A 17381-nucleotide genomic window follows, 5' to 3' on the forward strand; every position below is an offset into this window, starting at 1 on the left:
ATGATTTTGCCCAACTGCAGGCTAATGTAAGTGTCCTGAGCATGTTTAAGGTAGACAAGGCTAAGTTACGATGTTTGGTAGGTTAGGTGTATCAAATGCATTTTCGAATAAATTTTCTTTTTAATTAATTAATTACTTAATTAATGGCTGCGTTGGGTCTTGTTGCTGCGCGTGGGCTTTCTCTAGTTGCGGCGAGTGGGGGCTACTCTTCGTTGCGGTACGTAGGCTTGTCCTTGCGGTGGCTTCTCTTGTTGCGGAGCACAGGCTCCAGGTGCACGAGATTCAGTAGCTGTGGCACGCGGGCTTCAGCAGTTGTGGCTTGTGGGCTCCAGAGAGCAGGCTCAGTAGTTGTGGCGCATGGGCCCAGCTGCTCCACGGCATGTGGGATCCTCCCGGACCAGGGCTCAAACCCATATCCCCTGCATTGGCAGGTGGACTCCTAACCACTGCGCCACCAGGGAAGTCCCCTCGACATATATTTTAAACTTACAAATAACCCCATCATAAGTCAAGGAAGATCTGTACATGCCTTTCGATGTAATGCTACCTTTTCTTCACTTGAAAATTTTCCTACTTTAAAAAATTGACTGTCTTTTACCATTTCAGAAAAGAGACGTATGTTATAAATTTAAAATTTCTTTTAAAAAGCTGTACTGTATTAATTATGTCATCAAACATATTCTAATTATGTCTTTTCAGCCAAAGGCTGACATGCACTTTGAGATACGTGCTTTTAATCTTGGTAAAAGGTGATTTTTCAGTAATTCCAGGTTTATTCACCTAATCAACCTAGTAGAAGGAAGCATTATTGCAGAAGCAATGGAGGAGTGGAGAGAAAGAGAATGAGGGCAGTACAAATAATACATAATCAGATTCACTGTACAATAAATACCACCAGGGGAAATGCAACCTGAAGCCTGCTGGCATTGTTTAACTTAAGAGCCATCCAATCTCAGCTGTCTATCTTTCTCAGTGGAGACCTGCCTGCCACATAGAGGTAGGCAGTTATTGGAGTTTTTATTGGAGGTGCATGTGTGGGCAGCCAGGTAAGAAACTTTTCTTTTTTTTTGGCATAGCTTCTATTCAAACATGAACAACAAAGGTAAGTAAGGTGGCTCCCAGTAAAACCATAAAGCCTTCAAGTTTGTGTCTGGCCCTGCCAGCCTCTCATTTCTCTCCCCACTCTTTGAATAGCATTCACTTCATTTTCCAGGCCCCAACACCTTCTCTCATACCTTCCACTAATCCAAAGAGAGAATGATACGCTCTTCTATCGTTGGCAGAAATTCCCCCCTATCAACATGTTAACACTTCCAGGGATTAGAATCATCAGGGTTACTGTTGATAATTTTGGAATGAAAGGTTTCACCTCCTATTATGGACTTCAGGCCTCTTATTAGAGTGGAAGAGGTATCACACTCTGTCCCTGAGGCTGGCTTTCATGATTATAGGCTACCTGGAGTCCAGGGGTAATCAGAAAGATAGCTGAGCATCTGAGCTAGCCTATTCCTTTCCCATCCTTAACAATTCCCTTCCCGTCCCTCTGCTCCAAGACTCCCAGATGCTGGGGTATGAATCTGCTCTTTCTGTCCCCCTAACAATGCCCTATGCCAATGCCCTGATCTGGACTTTAATGTCTTCTATCCACTCCCCCCACCATCACTGTGAGCTATGCTAGTTGACTGTTCCCAGGGAGTCTTGCCTTTTTGTACAGAGCCCCTGCTGCTTAAAGCTCTAGCATTCAGGGCACCTGAAGAAAGGATGGGAAGTAGCAGCAGTGCGTGACAAGGGATATGGGCAAGGAATGGCAGGATGGGACAGAGTCACAAAGAGAATCTCAGCCCCCAGGCCTATTAGGTTGAGGCAAGTGAAAGTCCAACAGGTAAGAGCGTATCTTTTACAATGTGTGACAGATTAGGTTAAAGATGATAATCATACATGGAGGGAAAAAGTCTACATCTAAGCTCCTCATAACCAGCAATAAAGTGAAAAGAGATAAACTAACCTCTGACAGGTGAGTTTTGCAACAGGTGTGAGGCTAGACTTGATGAGCCTTAAGACGGATTCCTTCCCAAATTCCCCCTATGCAGTATTGATTAAGGGGGACTAGTATCTGCTCTAGGAGGTGCTTTGGGACTAAAGGAGCATATGGCACATAGGTAAGCAGACTCGAGGATAAAAATCCCAAATGAAAGCCCTTAATATGTGGAGACAGTCAGGCAGCTAGACACATGAGGCCAGTGTTCAGGGCCAGCGCTGAAGGTGGGCTGATCCACACAGGCTCACCTGCCTTGCTCTCTATGCCATCTGGATAACAAGTGGTCCCTGTTTCTGACCCAAGTCTCAGTGTTGGCTCCCCGCCTCCCCATTTTACAACTGGGGAATGTATAAGCCTCAGAGAGGCTACCCACTCAAGGTTCCAGAGACAGGCGATGCACTGTCACTTGACTCCTTGGAGACAGATGCTAAAACTTCCCAGAAGTCCTCATGAAGTGACGTTATTACACATAGGGTTTTTCTTCTTTCTGTAAAGGCATATTCATGAAAACAAAACTTCAAGGTCACCGTAAATACAACTGTTGAAAGCAATAAATAAGTAATTTAATGGTATAAGATAATATACACATATATATAAATATATATATATATATATATATATATATATATATACATATATACATATATACTTAGCTTTTTCATTAAACTATCAGTTCTTTGGTTACCCTGAATTAGGTAGTTCAAGGAATCAAAAGTGTTGGATTGAACAAGTGATACCAAAAAATCCTTGAACAGGATAGAAAATAAACATCCAAAAATAAATAAATAAAAGGGTGACTGTTGTTTTAAAAATACCAGAACATTTTATTTGTAAAATCTGTATTACATAAGTCAACAAAAATTTTCTATTTACCACACTTTTAAGCAGAAGCTTGATGTACACCTGGCAAGATGTGCTTTTAAACTTGGTGAGGCAATTACAAAGTGATTTTCAATAATTCCATTGCATGAATCAATTTATCTTTGGAAAGATAACTATTTTAAATTAATGGCTACAGAGGCTGAACTCCCAATTCTCTGCAAACCCATTAAGTCTTCTTCTCTGTTCTTTGATCCCCTGTGATAGAATAAGACCAGCATTTTTTATTTCAAGAAAATCACACTGGTGCTTTGATTCTTCAGTTAAAGTAAATGGCATGATTATATTTGGCTGTTTATTAATGAGCTCCATGCGAACTGATTAACTTTCATGTAATTTACCTTGTAATACAACTAATTATTAAATTATCTATTTCTTGTCTCAAAAAGACCCCCCATAAATCAACACATAAAGTGTGTAAAAAAGGATTTATCTGGGTTATCTTACCCATATTCAAGTCTGCAGGCAGTGCCACATCTGTGAGGAACCACTTCCTGAATTCATCCAAATACCATAACAGATACTTATTTTATTGCTGGCACTGCTTCTGAATTGCTAACAAGCCCACATAAAAAGGCACCATCAAAAAAAAAAAAGAAAAAAAAAAGGCACCATCAATGAGCAGCAACTTAGTTAGCAGTGATATCATAAATTATAAACAATTCATTCACTTAACAAGTAGTGCCAGGAACTCTGCTAAGTGCTGGAAATATAATGGTGCCCAAAATGATTCCTGCTCTCATAAGGGAAGGGGAACAGGTATCAATCAATCAATCACATTATGGAGTGTAACTATGAAATGAGACAAATGTTAAAAAGGAAAAGAACACAATGTAAAGTAAAAGAATCTGATCTAGACTGGCACTGGGCATCAGAGAGGGATTCCCTGAGGAAGTGATGCTTAAGCTAACATGTGCAGGACTAAGGTGTATGGGGGGCGGGGGGCAGGGGGCAAATGAGGATTTCAGGCTGAGGGAACATCATCTGAAAGGGCCTGGGGTACAGGTAAGCCACACTTTCAAGGAAACTGAAGGCAGGGCAGTGTGTTTCGTGCACAGGGAGCTAGGGATACAGGGATAAGAAAATGATGTAAAGTCTTAGAAAGGTTTTAAAATAGGGAGCAGGCAAAGGACCTCTACCATTACATCCTGCTAGGGCTTTAACACTATAATGCTAGGGCTTTAACACTATAATGCCTGTAAGAGAATTTTGTAAATTGTAAAGCACACCACACTTTTGTTAATAGTATTAGTTACACTACTTTGTTTTCTAAATAAACTTTTGGTCTGGATGCCAAGTGACTAGCTGAAAGCAGAAGAGCCAAAACTAGTACCCCAGTATTCCAATGCAGTGTTTTGCCCCTACACCACACTGCCTAAAAATCTCATTGTTTGCATCACTTAACCAGTCCAATGTCTTTACCAGACAGCTAGTGCTTCATGACAACAATAACTCCAATTGTGAGCATTTACTATACGTCACTTTTCTAAGCTCCTTATTTACATTAAACTCATTTAATCCTCAATTCTAGAAAGAAGGTTCTATTTACTGTCCAGATGAGGACACTGAGCCTCAAAAAAGTTAAATAACTTACTCAAAGTCACAGGGCTAGTAAATATTGGCACTGTTAACCACAACACTACTTAGCTTCTGCCTACAACATTTTGTGTGTGTATGTGTATGTGTCTGCAGATGTATTAGGGAAAGAGGGAGAGAACAGAACTCAGGTGTATGGAACTATATTCACATACTTGACACCCACCAATGTCTTAGTCAACTAGCGCCTGGGTAATACGGGGGCTCAGCAAATATTTGAGGAATTGAGGATGAACACGAGGGAATGACAAAGGATTTGAATCTGGAAGTAAAGTGATTTTCTGAGGCTTTCCACCAAGTCATGTATTCAACAGCTATTCATTTCATGGCTATATTTTCCTTGACTCTCTCGTTGAATATTAGAGATTTATTCTCCACTACCTTTGTCATATTTCACAGGCCTCAGCCTGGAGATAGAGGAGAATAATGGACGGGACAACGAACTAGTTCTCCAGCCTCACTCACACCAAACGCCTTCCCTCCTGGGGCTTTGCACTTGCTGTTTTCTCTCTCACGCTATTCCTTCCTTGGGTTCCTCCATTCAAACATCACGTCCTCACGGAGGCCTTCCCCGACCCTTCAATCGCAGTTGCGTCAGACCTTCAACACATCATCCAGTTTCACTTCACTTCCTTCACAGGATTTACCACTCTCCGAAATCACCTCTTTAATTGTCTATTCACCCTACCCCCAATTATAGGAGGGCAGGGGCCTGGTCTAGCTGGTTCTCTGGATGTATCCCCAGTGCCCCAGACTAAGCAAATACGTATGTAATCAACGAATGATAAGAGAACACTCCAGATTCCTCTCTGTTCTCTCAAGCCCTCAATACCCTTAGCCTTTCCACTCCGGGTGGCTCCACACTCCATTTTCAACAACAACACCATTTTTGCATTACTCTGAGGTTCGGAAAGTAGCCTGGACTCCATTTTCTGAGTTGAGCCCCTCAAACGATCTGAGAAGGAAGGTCCGGCCTGGCAAGAACGCCCATCCTCCCATTTCACAGTCGATGAAATTGAGCTTCAAGGGGAATATACGGGCAGGAGCCCTAAGGTGTCCAGATTCCAAAAAGCCCTTCGCACGAGCCAGCGCCCTGGGTTCAGGATGCTTCATCACCTTTATTACTATTGTTCCACAGCACTCATTCTGGACGCGTTCCACGCGGAGAACGCGCCCGGGCCGTAGCCGCGCGCCCCACGCTCACCCGGCCGCGCCCCCGCCCCGCCCCCGGCGCCCCGACCCCACGTCGCGCCCCGGCTTCTGCTCCCACCCCGCCAGGGCTCCCGCGACGAGCGGGGACCGCCCCCTGCCGACAGAACCAGTCAGCAAAGCCTCGGAGGGCGGCGCCCCGGGGGTCCCCGGCCCTCCTATCTGGGCGCCAACTGGCCCGCCCAGCTGTCGCTCACAAGCTCGCGCCCCGCACCCGCCTTCCTCCCTTTCCTCCACCCTCCCCTTCAGGAAAAAACGGCGGTTGGGCCGCGGCGGTCGCCAACTGCGGGCGGGAAGCGGAGGGTAGAGAAACCGGGGAGCGAGGGAAGGAGGGACTGCAGGAAGGAGGCGGCGATAGAGGAGGAGGAGGGGAACCTGGCCCAGCAGGAGCCATCTCCGCCGAGAACAAAATGGCGGCGCTGGCGGCGGGCCAACTGTGAGGCGGGGCCGCGGCCGTCCCCTCCGCCCCCACCCTCGTGCCGGCCGGGCCGGTCAGGGGTAGCCCGCTCGCTTCGCCGGCCGCGGGCGGGGAGGGGAGGGGAGCGGCCCGGCCCACTATGCAAAGCGGTTGGCGCCGGCGCCGCCGCCCCGTGGCAAAGGTAAAAGGGTCGGGTTCAGCCGCCGCCGCGGCGCCTCCATGTCCGCGCGCCAGGACCGCCCCCTCCGCCGCCGGCCCGAGCCCGCCCCGGCCTTTTTTCAATTTTACCTCAGGATTTGGCGCCAAAGCGACCTCGAAGCAGGTCCCGTGTCTGCGGCGGGCGGCCCCCGGCGCGGAGGGCAGGGCGCGGGGAGGCCGGCTTCCCGGCGTCGGCGGATGGCGGGAGCCCCGGGCCGCGGGCTCGCAGGTCAGCGGGCGAGAGACGAGACGCCAAGGTGGGAGCGGGGCGGCGCGGGCGGGCCCGGAGGCGCCGCCGGGGTCGCGAGGAAGGAGGGGTTTGTTATTGTTTTTGTCAGTGAAAGGTCAGAGTTCGTGACCCCGGTGCCGCCGCCGCCGCCGCCCGCGCGCTGGTAGGAGGAGGGCGAATGTTCTTCTTCCTCTTCCCAGAGCCAGCCTCGCCGTGGCCGCGGGGGGCGGGCGAGCACGCGATTGGCTGAGGCGCGCGCGCGCAACGGAACGCGGCGGTCGCGCTGCTCCGTCCGGCCCCTTGGCGGCCCGGCCCGGGCGGCGGCGGCGGCGGCGGCGGCGGCAGGCGCAAGGCTCCTCGCAGTCCGCCGGGGTGTCTGCCCGGGCTGGGCCCGCGCCGCTGTAGGGCCACCGTGTAGGTTAAATGCTGAGGTCGTTGGGGTAAAGGGTTGGTTGGTCGTTTTCGAAGGCCAGGAACGCCGGGCACCGTTATTCGGGGGCCCGCGAGCTCCTCGAGGCCGGGTAGGGGCTATGTTCTCACTGTGACGTCCTCCACCCCGGCTCCCGCCGAGCTGAAACCTCTGTGTTGATTGAGGAAGCAATAACAGAGCGGAGAGCCTGTACGTCGGAAGCGGGTGGTTTGCTGGGTGGGTATTGAACTGTTTGTGCCCTGCTCGGTATAGATGGTCCGAGGAGGCACCAGCTTCTGAGAGTATCCGGTCAAGTGCATAAAGAGTATCGCGATTTGAGACGAGTAAACCATGCTTAAGTGTGTATTAAACTCTTTGCAGAATTGCTTAAATTATATAAGTACAATTGCTTCTCTTGAGCGTATGAATCTTGGGTTGTAGGTTTTCATTAGCTACTTCTCTCTTTTAAGTGGTTTTGACTTGCTTTGGAAGGTGTGGACCACTGTTTTATCAGGGATGCCCTAAAGTGCTTAGGCCAGACTCCTTGATCACCGTGCTTTCTCTGTGGGCCGAAGATCCTCTGCTAATTGATTTTTTTCCTGCACTTTTAATCTTTATTATGAATACTGACTCCAAGGTGGATCGTTTAACCTTTTTTCTTAAACAGTGGCCATTTGGGCTTTTATCAGTGTGACCCCAAATTTGAGTATTTTGTCTGTAATCTTGTAAAATTTTTGATAGGAAATGCACCCATTTTCCTTCCTTGTTTTCACCTTGCAAGGAAGTAAGTGGAGAAAAAGAGTTAAATTTATAATGTCATGGTGAACCACAGACCCTGAAGCTGGAAGGGGTCTCAGAGATGATAATGGTCCAATCCTCTTCTGGCAGAAAGATTTTACAGGAGAGGCGGATGAGACCAGAGAGGTCAAATGATACGCCTAAGGGAACACAGTACTTGGATGGTAAATCCTTGTAAACATGGACTGCTTTGTAATTGTGTACTTTTTTCCCCCCAAAATTGTTTTTAATGTTATATAATACTTCTAGATATAGCTTTAAAATACACACTTAAATGAGTTCTAAGGGTTTTTTTGGCAAACAAATTACAATTGTACTAGATTTTGAAATGAATACTAAAAATAGTTAATGTTTCTATGATGGCTTATAGTTTTCTTAATTTTCTCCATTTAATACTCAGCAATTCTGTGAACAAGGCACTGTTATTTCATTTTACTAAGGTGCAGGAACTGATACCCAGATAAGTGAAGCGACCTTCCCAGTGCTACACGTGCAGAAAAGTGAAGCCAGGGCTCTAATCTAGTCCTTTTCTCCTTGAGGTTTATGTTGTAAACCATGCTGCATCAGTTTGCTCTGTTTGTAGTAGTATTCAGTAAAATTTCCAGTTAAAACAGGGGTCCTCAACCCCTGGGCCGTGGACCAGTAGTGGTCCGTGGCCTGTTAGGAACCGGGCCGCACAGCAGGAGGTGAGCGGTGGGTGAGCAAGCGAAGCTTCATCTGCCGCTCCCCATCGCTCGCGTTACCGCCTCAACCACCCCGCACCCCTCCTTCTGTAGAACAATTGTCTTCCATGAAACCGGTCCCCGGTGCCAAAAAGGTTGGGGACCACTGAGTTAAAAGGTTAGCTGTTCAATATTAAAAGTAATAGCAAAGTTCACAATCTTGATGGGCTTGAGCACTTTTCTTCCCCTGAAGGACAGAAGCACATGTACATACACACACAGATTGCAAACAACATCAGCAGGTAAAAGGCTTCTGCAAGCTGAGGGCACCACTGCCATAGTGCTATTTTTTGTTCCATTGTGGTTTTTGGTAGAAGCTTTTAGTGAGAACTCTTAAATGGCTTTGTAACACTTGATGGACTTTATAATCACAAAAATATACATGTTGTGTTATACTAGCTATACTTTCTTTTTGACTGTTAATATGATGTATCCACATTTGCATTAACAGTGCTTTTAACGTTTTATCAGCCTTTAAAATAAAGTGTTCTTAACTGTGGAGTGTACTTAAGAACTGCCAGGCCCCCCGTTGGGTCTGAAACTGTAAGCTTTGGGTGGGGCCTGGCATCAGCACTTCTACTGAGCATCACAGATCATTCTGATGCACACTACAGGCCCAAATCACTGATCTAATTGCAAAAATGTGTGGCAAAAAAAAAGACAAAACTTTTCGTTTAACCTTTTAAAAGAATCTTTTTTAACTCCTTAACTATGCCTGAAGATTACTCATTGACAGGGCCAGTGGCTCAGAGGGAATGATATATCCAGCAGTACCCAGCCCTTGTGTGTGCATCGCCTCAGCACCTACCCGTACTGAGCCCTGTATCGAAATGTGCCTTGTCCCGCTCGATCTCAGCCCTTAACACAGTACCTAGTACAGAAGTACAGAATGGGCATGAAGTGGGCATTTCCTTTTTTTTTTTTCAGCCGCACTGTGCAACATGTGGGATCTTAGTTCCCTGACCAGGGATCGAACCCGCACCCCCTGTGTTGGAAGGTGGAGTCTTAACCACTGGACCACCAGGGAAGTCCTGCAGTGGGCATTTATTGAATGAATGCTTTTCACAGCAACAGTGTATGGTAAACAGTGTTCATATCATCATCCCATTTTTACAGATGAACTCAGTGAAAACAAGGTTTTGGTGACTTCCTGGAGCTGAGATATGAGCCTGGGGCTTCCAGCTCCCTACACGGTGCTTGTGAATGAGATCCAGGTGTTCCCACCTCTGCCCTCTGTGGTCCTCTGGGCAGGTCTTTTTTCCCACAACACTTAAGCAGTCTGTTCTGCAATCATTAACTGAGAGCAGGAACTAGATCATGCGGTTTCATTTTGTACCTAACAGAGTAAATGTTTTTTGCCATCCAAGCTTATTTTGAATTTGCATTTAAATGATAAATGTTGAGTCAATGAAAATCAAGTTTTGACTAAACAAAAGTTGTAGGTGTGCTAAATTTTTAAAATTACTATTATCTAGTAGAGTTTTTTTTTTACCTATAAGGGTATGGCTTTTGTGATAGTGTAAATAATGGTTTTTTTTATTTTCATAGACTAGGAAGACAATAATTACCTTCGTAAGTACTTATGTATATCTATGTCAATTTTTCTATAAAAGCTTATGCTTTATTACTATATACAGTAATCAATTTCTGAAACTTCTGTTTGTCATTTGTATAATTATGACATGTTTATAAAATAAACTTTTAAACCTCACGTAATTGTTCCTAGCCTTTTTTTCTTTTTTAAAAATCTGGTACCTGAATAGACGTAATCATTGAATACCAGATTGCACATTCCTTACACTTACACATTATCCTGTTTAATCTTCATAATAACCCTGTGAAGTAGACGGTATTATCTTTTTTTTCTTTTTTACAACTGAAGAGGCAGAGGCCTTTAACAGAGGAAGAACAACTTCGCCAAAGTCATGTGGCTAGCAAGTGGTGGAACGTTTATTAATAGTTATTTCTGCTTATTTCTTCTCTTCTGTCCTTGAGGACTTCGAAAGGAAGAAAACCCTCTTCTACCCACCTCTGTGATTCTGTCACAGTCAAGCTCTGTCACAGTAGAAGGTTACTTGAGGAGGTCTCAACCTCTGTATCAATGGCCCTTGTTCTTCCCAGGAAGAGAGACCAACCCTGCAGTGGATGGATGGTTCTGGAACACAGGAACACTGTCAGAGTGAGTCCTGAGCCCCTCCAGAATGGCTTTTATTGAGAGTTATGACCATTTGGTTTCTGACCTGGGGCTTCCCATGCCTTAGTAAGTTGTACTTGGCTCAAGTATCTTGGAAACATGATGGAAAATCAGATTATCTTCTCAGAAAAATGCACCTGCCCTTAGTCCCGTTTTAGAATAGGCTCAGGAGGATGTCTTGTTTTTAAATGTCGTCTAATTGGGACTCTCAATCTTTAGGCCTGGAGTTCTTTACTAACCCAGCACCATCTCAAGAGCGAACCCACTTGGGACTACCAGCCTTTCACTGATGAAGTCTAAAAGTTAAATAGTAGCATTCCTTGAGGTTCTTAAAGAAATTATTTCCACCCCACAGCCTGTTCACTGCAGGCCAGGGAATGCACCTCGAAGCAGAGGTTCCTTGGAAAAGCCTCTCCCTTAAGTGCTTTGCTTTGGATCCTGCCCTTTCCCTTGGGGAGAGATGGGATGCTGCCTGAGGTTTCTGGCTTTCAGGAGGCTCTGGGTACACTGTTAAGACTGAGGGTCTAAACAACAAATCCCCTTGGTTTTACCCTCAGGTTTGGCCCCTCCTCCACTGGTCCCTAGTTTAGGTCTTATCTCCATCTCGCTGCTGCTGCTGCTGCGTAGTTTCCTAGCCTTCCTAACCAGTCTAACTAGCTGCCTTCCTCTTTCATTCATTCATCTTTCCTTGCTCCCTTTGTGCTGCTGCTGAAACAGCCTCTCCTAGCCCTCTTCTATCTATGAAGGTCTTTAATGGTTCTGCATTGCTGAGGGCTGAAGTAAAAACTCAGATGCCTCATGTGGGGCCTTGGGGGAGGGTGCAGGAGTCTGGCAGACAATCTAAGGGAGGTTAAGAAATTGATACAAACACAATTAGTATGTTAAATGGTGGTAGTGACACCTGGAGAGCTCAGTGCCCACTGAAAGGGGTAGAGCCCCTCATCAGCTCCTGGAATGTGGTCCAGAGATGACGCATCTCAGATTTCTCAAGAGAAACCAGAAATCTAGATTTGTAAACGTAAACATTTCTTAACTTTAAAATGTTGGCAATTTGCAAATGGTTTTTAAACTGTGCAGGGCAAGCAGCATCTCTTAAGCATGGTTCTGGGCCTCAGAACCAGTTTAGGACCTTGGACTAATCAGATAAAATCCAAACTCCTCCGGGCAAATGAAAGTCCTTCATAATGGATCTTTTCAGCCACCTTCAGATTAGAGCATCATTCAGTGGTAGTCTCCCAACAAAAAAACTGTTGAACTCAGAATTTTGATTCCTTCTATTGAGCACACATTTTCATCTCAAGGAGAGGGAACTTGGCAGGCAGGAAACAGGAGCCCCCCCGTTTAGAAGTTGAATCCAGGGACTTCCCTGGTGGCACAGTGGTTAAGAATTCGCCTGCCAGTGCAGGGGACACAGGTTCGATCCCTGCTCCAGGAAGATCCCACATGCCGCGGAACAACTAAGCCTGTGTGCTGCAACTACTGAGCCTATGCTCTAGAGCCCACGAGCCACAACTACTGAGCCCGTGTGCCATAACTACTGAAGCCCACGCGCCTAGAGCCAGTGCACCGCAACGCAGAGTAGCCCCCACTCACTGCCAACTAGAGGAAGCCCGCGCACAGCAACAAAGACCCAGTGCAGCCAAGAATAAAATAAATAAATAAAATTTAAAAAAAAAAAGTTGAATCCAAAGTGTGTGTGTGTTTCCTGTCTCCTTCCAGGGCAGTCACTTGTCTATAGGGTGGGGTCAGGGGATGAGGGTCTCATGACTCCTTACAGAGACTCCGCTGGTGCTCCTGTTGAGTCCCACCATGGCCTTCCCAGATACGATGCCTCCGGCTTCCAAGCCTTTCCGGAGGCAGGGGATGATATGTCTCACTGGCGTCTCTCCCGGGGGGGCACTACGGTGTTAGGTTTCTCCTCTGCCAAGTTAGCTGCCACTGTCCACGCATGTTATATCTTCCAAAAATGAGCTGACCATTTCCATACCCTATGCCTCTTGGATTTTCTTTGTCCTTTAGGTTATATCTTTTTATTCATTTGCTGTTCTTTTAGCAGGTTTTGGAAGGAGCCAAGAAATGCATGTTTCCCGATTATCTAGGTGTTTCTGGAGGCTCCAAGTATCAACATGAAATTTGACTTGTTCACAGACGTTTCAGAAATGACTTAGGTAAATCAGCATTTCTCTGTATTAGGAAAGTCATTGTTTATGAGCGTATCAGAGTTTCAATAAGCAAAGTCTGTCTTTTCACCCCAGGATGTAAAGTCAGTTTCCAGAATAACTGAAAGAATTTGGGTAGCTTTTCCATGAATTTTATGTTTTCCTCTTTGTAATATTTTGAAGCATTCAAAAAATAAAACTGGAAGTGTCATTACATTTGAATATGTGTCTTTAATTCTTCTGTTTTGGCTCATTATGTGTCTGACTGCAACTTTGTGCTCTTTATTTTTTTTTCCTTACCTGATACTCTTAGGCTAGTGGTTTAAAATTTTTTTGACCATGATCTATAAGCATAAATACATTTTTATCAACAAGCAGCATATCACATATAGTATATACATACACGTATGATTGAAACAAAAATGTCATGAAATGGTCCTTAAGGATGATGGAATATTTTGCTGCCTTCTACTCTGCTCTTTGGTGTGGGGGGCAGGGGTTGGGTCCTGGTTGTGACCCATTACATTGATTTCATAACTCACTTGGAACTTGGGGGATACTGTCCAGTTTGAAAAACAAGAACAAAAAAAACTCATTTATGGTGCTTTCTTCCTTTTTTGTCTTGTGCTTTCTTGATACAGATTTTCTCTTGTCCAAGCCTCTCTCTTGCTCTATACACTGGCTCTAGTTTAACGGCACCCTTGAAAGATGATCAAAGTAGAAAAGAGGCCCGTCATCATTCTGCTCTGTCAACACAGAATGCCCTTCCCTGTTAAGACATCGTCAATTATCTGTGCACCAAAGAGACCCAGACCATGTAGAGAACTTGTCTGCAAAATCACTCCATGATCACCAGGACATTGTGAGGGTGGCCACGGGGCCTTAAGCTTCTCCAGAGAGAGTTCTGGTGGAAGGGGATGTTGTGATGCTGGGCACTGCCTCTGTAGTCCGGCGTCTGGCTCGGTTAGGCTGGTTTCCCCTCAGAGGTTCACTACCTTAGTCGTGTATTCCTCCTGATAACGTTTGGCACAGTGTGGAATTCTAAAAGGGGCCTTGCAGTCCTGTCTGACGATACTAGTGACAGCCCTTGTGTCTAAAACATCATTTCAGACACTCTCGGGTCTCATTTTCTTCAGCTCAGGATCTGACTATACACTGCAGATAGACCCTGTACACTGGTACCACAGACTCCAAGCCTGGCCACAAGCTGAGGTCACTGCCCACGGACTAAGTTAAGTTTTTACTCTGAAAACCTTCCCAGACCCTCCCAACCCTGGATCCCCAACTTGCCTGTCCACAGTTTCCTGAGGGCACTTGCAGACCTAGAGAGGGGCACCCCAGAGGAGACGGGTGGGCCACGGGAAGAGCCTGAAGCCACCCACACATGCACAGTGGGGCAGCCGTCTCCGGCCACAGAACCTATACAGCTGTCCCCAGGGCCAGCTCTCCCTCTGCTGTTCCCCACTGCACCCCAATGGGGGGCAGCCTTGGTAAAGTGGCCCAGGTTCTGGCTGCAGCAAGTTGTACATTTGTGGTCTGTCACCCCGACACACTGCTCTGGCTTCACATGACCAACACACCCTGGGCTGTGCATTGCTTGTACTGGCTTGATTTCACTTCTGGAAATAGCCCCCTTCTCTTGGGGGTGCAACCCCCCCAGGACACAGAAGTGTTCTGTGAACACGTGCTCTCTTCCCCTTGGAACTGGTGTGGCGAGGGTATGATGGCTTCCTTCCCAAAATAAGACTTCTTGTCCATTCTTACAGGACACGTGTTAACCATAACCTTCAGGCTTGTCTTTTCACCACAGGATGTAAATTCATAAAGGGTTTGAGAATAGCAAGTAATTGATCAATTTTTAGGTTATTATTTATAAATCCATCATAGGAATTCTAAGCTATTCCATTATGTAAGTGAGAGAAATGTGCTGAATCCCCAAGGTTACTTACCTTAAAAATCCCTCATATTTGAGTGTGCATCCTAACATGTCAATTATTGAATAACACTAGAAATGTGAAATGTTAAATTATTTTTAAAGCATGTGTACTTTGGGTTTTAAATATCCAGATCCCCATTTTAAGTTGAGGTAAATCTTGTGCATATGATTGCAGAAAAACAGAACTGTATTCATTGTTGCAATTAGTATATTGAAATAACACTGGATTATGTACATGGATGGTACCTTACGTGACAACATCTAAGGATTCTGCTTGGAGAAAAAAATGCACAATTTTTCTCTGACTCAACACTGTTTGTTATAACATTGGAGAAAAGGTCCTACTGATTGCTCCTGGGCAGTTAGAGATTTCTGTTGATTTTAGGAGGGACTTCATGTTGCAAGTGTCAGAAAATTGCCCTGAGTATCAGCTCACACACATTCGAGGGAGGCACCACAGGGGAGCAGTTACAAGCATGGGCTTGCCAGTTGTGAGTGTGTGACCCCGGGCAAGTGACCTAACATTTCTATTCCCCAGTTTCCTCATCTGCAAAATGGGGATAATAATAATCAGAAAAACAACTCACCTCAACAGGTCCTTGGGAGAATTAAATGGAGGAGCAGGGTTAAGGTGCTTAGAGCCCTTCGTGCCGAGATGTTTGCTATCATTTGTTGTTAATCACACAAAGGTCTTCTATGAGCCCATGAGAGGTCAGTGCTGTTTGGCTGCTGATTTAATAATTGTGTTTGATTAGGGGCTTAAAATACCAATAACATCAAACCAGCCTCCCCAGTGCCACTTACAGTAATATTCAGCAAATATATATATATAATAGATGCCCCAATGATGGCTGTGTAAGTTACTCTATCACAGAACATCCCCCAAATCCATGGCAAGGCACAGCCCGTGCACTACACTAATCCAAACCATAGTCTTCTTTCCAGAAGATGTGGTCCAGAGAGTGGCCACTGTGGGTGAATCCCCAGCAGCTGCTTCCGCCAGCTCCCTCTCCCCCAGCTGACTGGTCTCTGCCAGTCATAGTGGTGCCCTTTGCAGTGACTGCTCAGGAAGTGTGGTCCTGGAGCTGTGTGGAGGGTCTGCTGGGTGCTTCTAAGAAGAAGCTACAGGGAGCTGAGCCCCCTCCTTGGGGGCTGTGAATAGGCCAGCGGTAGCTCCCATTACTGGGAGCGGTCACTGGTCAGCCTCTTGGGAACCAGCCCTGGAATCAAGCTGACAATGGACGACAGGTCAGTAACCCAAAGAGCTTGGAGCTTGGGGGATACTGTCCAGCCCTGAACCTGCCCTGCTTCCCCACTTCTTGTTGAGCTGATTTCCTAACTGTCTAAACCAGTGTGAGGTTGGTTTTCCTTTACTTGCTATTGGAAACAGACATCTTAGTGTGGATACATTTGTTCTCTTGACTGACAGTTAATACATGGAAGCACAGAAGTTTCCCTGCTCACAGCAGCTGCATATCACAGGCTGAATCCGTGAAGGGAAGAATATTCCAGCATGTGGCTGACTTTGCCCCACAGCAGAAAGAAACTCGGGGGCATCCCTGGTGGCGCAGTGGTTAAGAATCCGCCTGCCAATGCCGGGGACACGGATTCGAGCCCTGGTCCGGGAAGATCCCACATGCCGCGGAGCAACTAGGCCCGTGAGCCACAGCTACTGAGCCCTAGTGCCACAACTACTGACCCACGCGCCTAGAGCCTGTGCTCTCCAACAAGAGAAGCCACCCAATGAGAAGCCCGCGCACCGCAACGAAGAGTAGCCCCCGCTCGCCGCAACTAGAGAAAAGCCCGTGCACGGCAGCAAAGACGCAACGCAGCCAAAAATAAATTAAAAAAAAGAAACAAAAGAAACTCGGGTTCCATCTGCTCCCACCACTCCCAGCCCAGGCGGCCTCAGTCCCCACATAGGGCCTCAGTGTTCAGCGATGCCATTTACACTGTCAATCAAACGAGAGGCTGGACTAGATGGGAAAAGGACTCTGACCTGCTTCTGGGGCTGCAGCAGGGCCGTTGGGGTCGGTGCACACCAGCACACCACCTGGGCATCAGCCCCTCACGCCTCACCTGCCCAGGCTGCATCCAAAGCAGAACGAGTGGTCAGGGAATCTGTCAGCCTCAGCAGAACAACTCAGAGTGTATTTCTGACATGTATTAATAGAAGACTTATTAGGACCCAGGAACTCAATCAGTGTCCCGGGACACTACGATGTTCCAGTGTGCTCTGCGTTAGTGACAACGAACAGAGTTCTTCCTGCTTATGAGGACCAGTCCAGACTGGAGAGACACATCCAGTCTCAGGAAAGCTGTGAAACCACCAGAGTGTAAAGTAAGTGCTACCTGCTTTCCAGTGTCACAGCCTTCGGTCCACTTCTACAAACGCCCGGTGTGCGCTGTGTCCCCTGATCTCTTTGGGAAGCTGGAAGGGTCTCCGGGTGACAGGTGAAGGCACCGGGCCTCAGGGCTCCTGGAGTGTGTTCTGGTTTCTAAGCCACAGCACAGCTTCCTCTCTAGAAACACAGCCTCTGCTGGGGATGTGCCCAGGGGCTGTCCTGTGCCTGGGGAGCAGGGGGGCAAAGCAGGT

The 17381-nt window shown here is 46.6% G+C and overlaps 1 protein-coding gene across 2 annotated transcripts in view; it reads right to left on the reverse strand.

Annotated features, from left to right (window-relative positions):
- The window catches only part of NR2C2 (nuclear receptor subfamily 2 group C member 2), an 82635-nt gene extending 75808 nt beyond the window's left edge, over positions 1-6827 (reverse strand). For both annotated transcript variants that reach the window (XM_036870212.1, XM_036870211.1), the window contains exon 1: positions 6429-6827. The gene's annotated coding sequence lies outside the window, so the exon portion shown is untranslated. The remainder of the gene's footprint in view (positions 1-6428) is intronic.
- Positions 6828-17381: the final 10554 nt, after the last annotated feature.

Source organism: Balaenoptera musculus, chromosome 11, assembly GCF_009873245.2.
Source record: "Balaenoptera musculus isolate JJ_BM4_2016_0621 chromosome 11, mBalMus1.pri.v3, whole genome shotgun sequence".
Taxonomy (NCBI): Eukaryota; Metazoa; Chordata; class Mammalia; order Artiodactyla; family Balaenopteridae; genus Balaenoptera; species Balaenoptera musculus.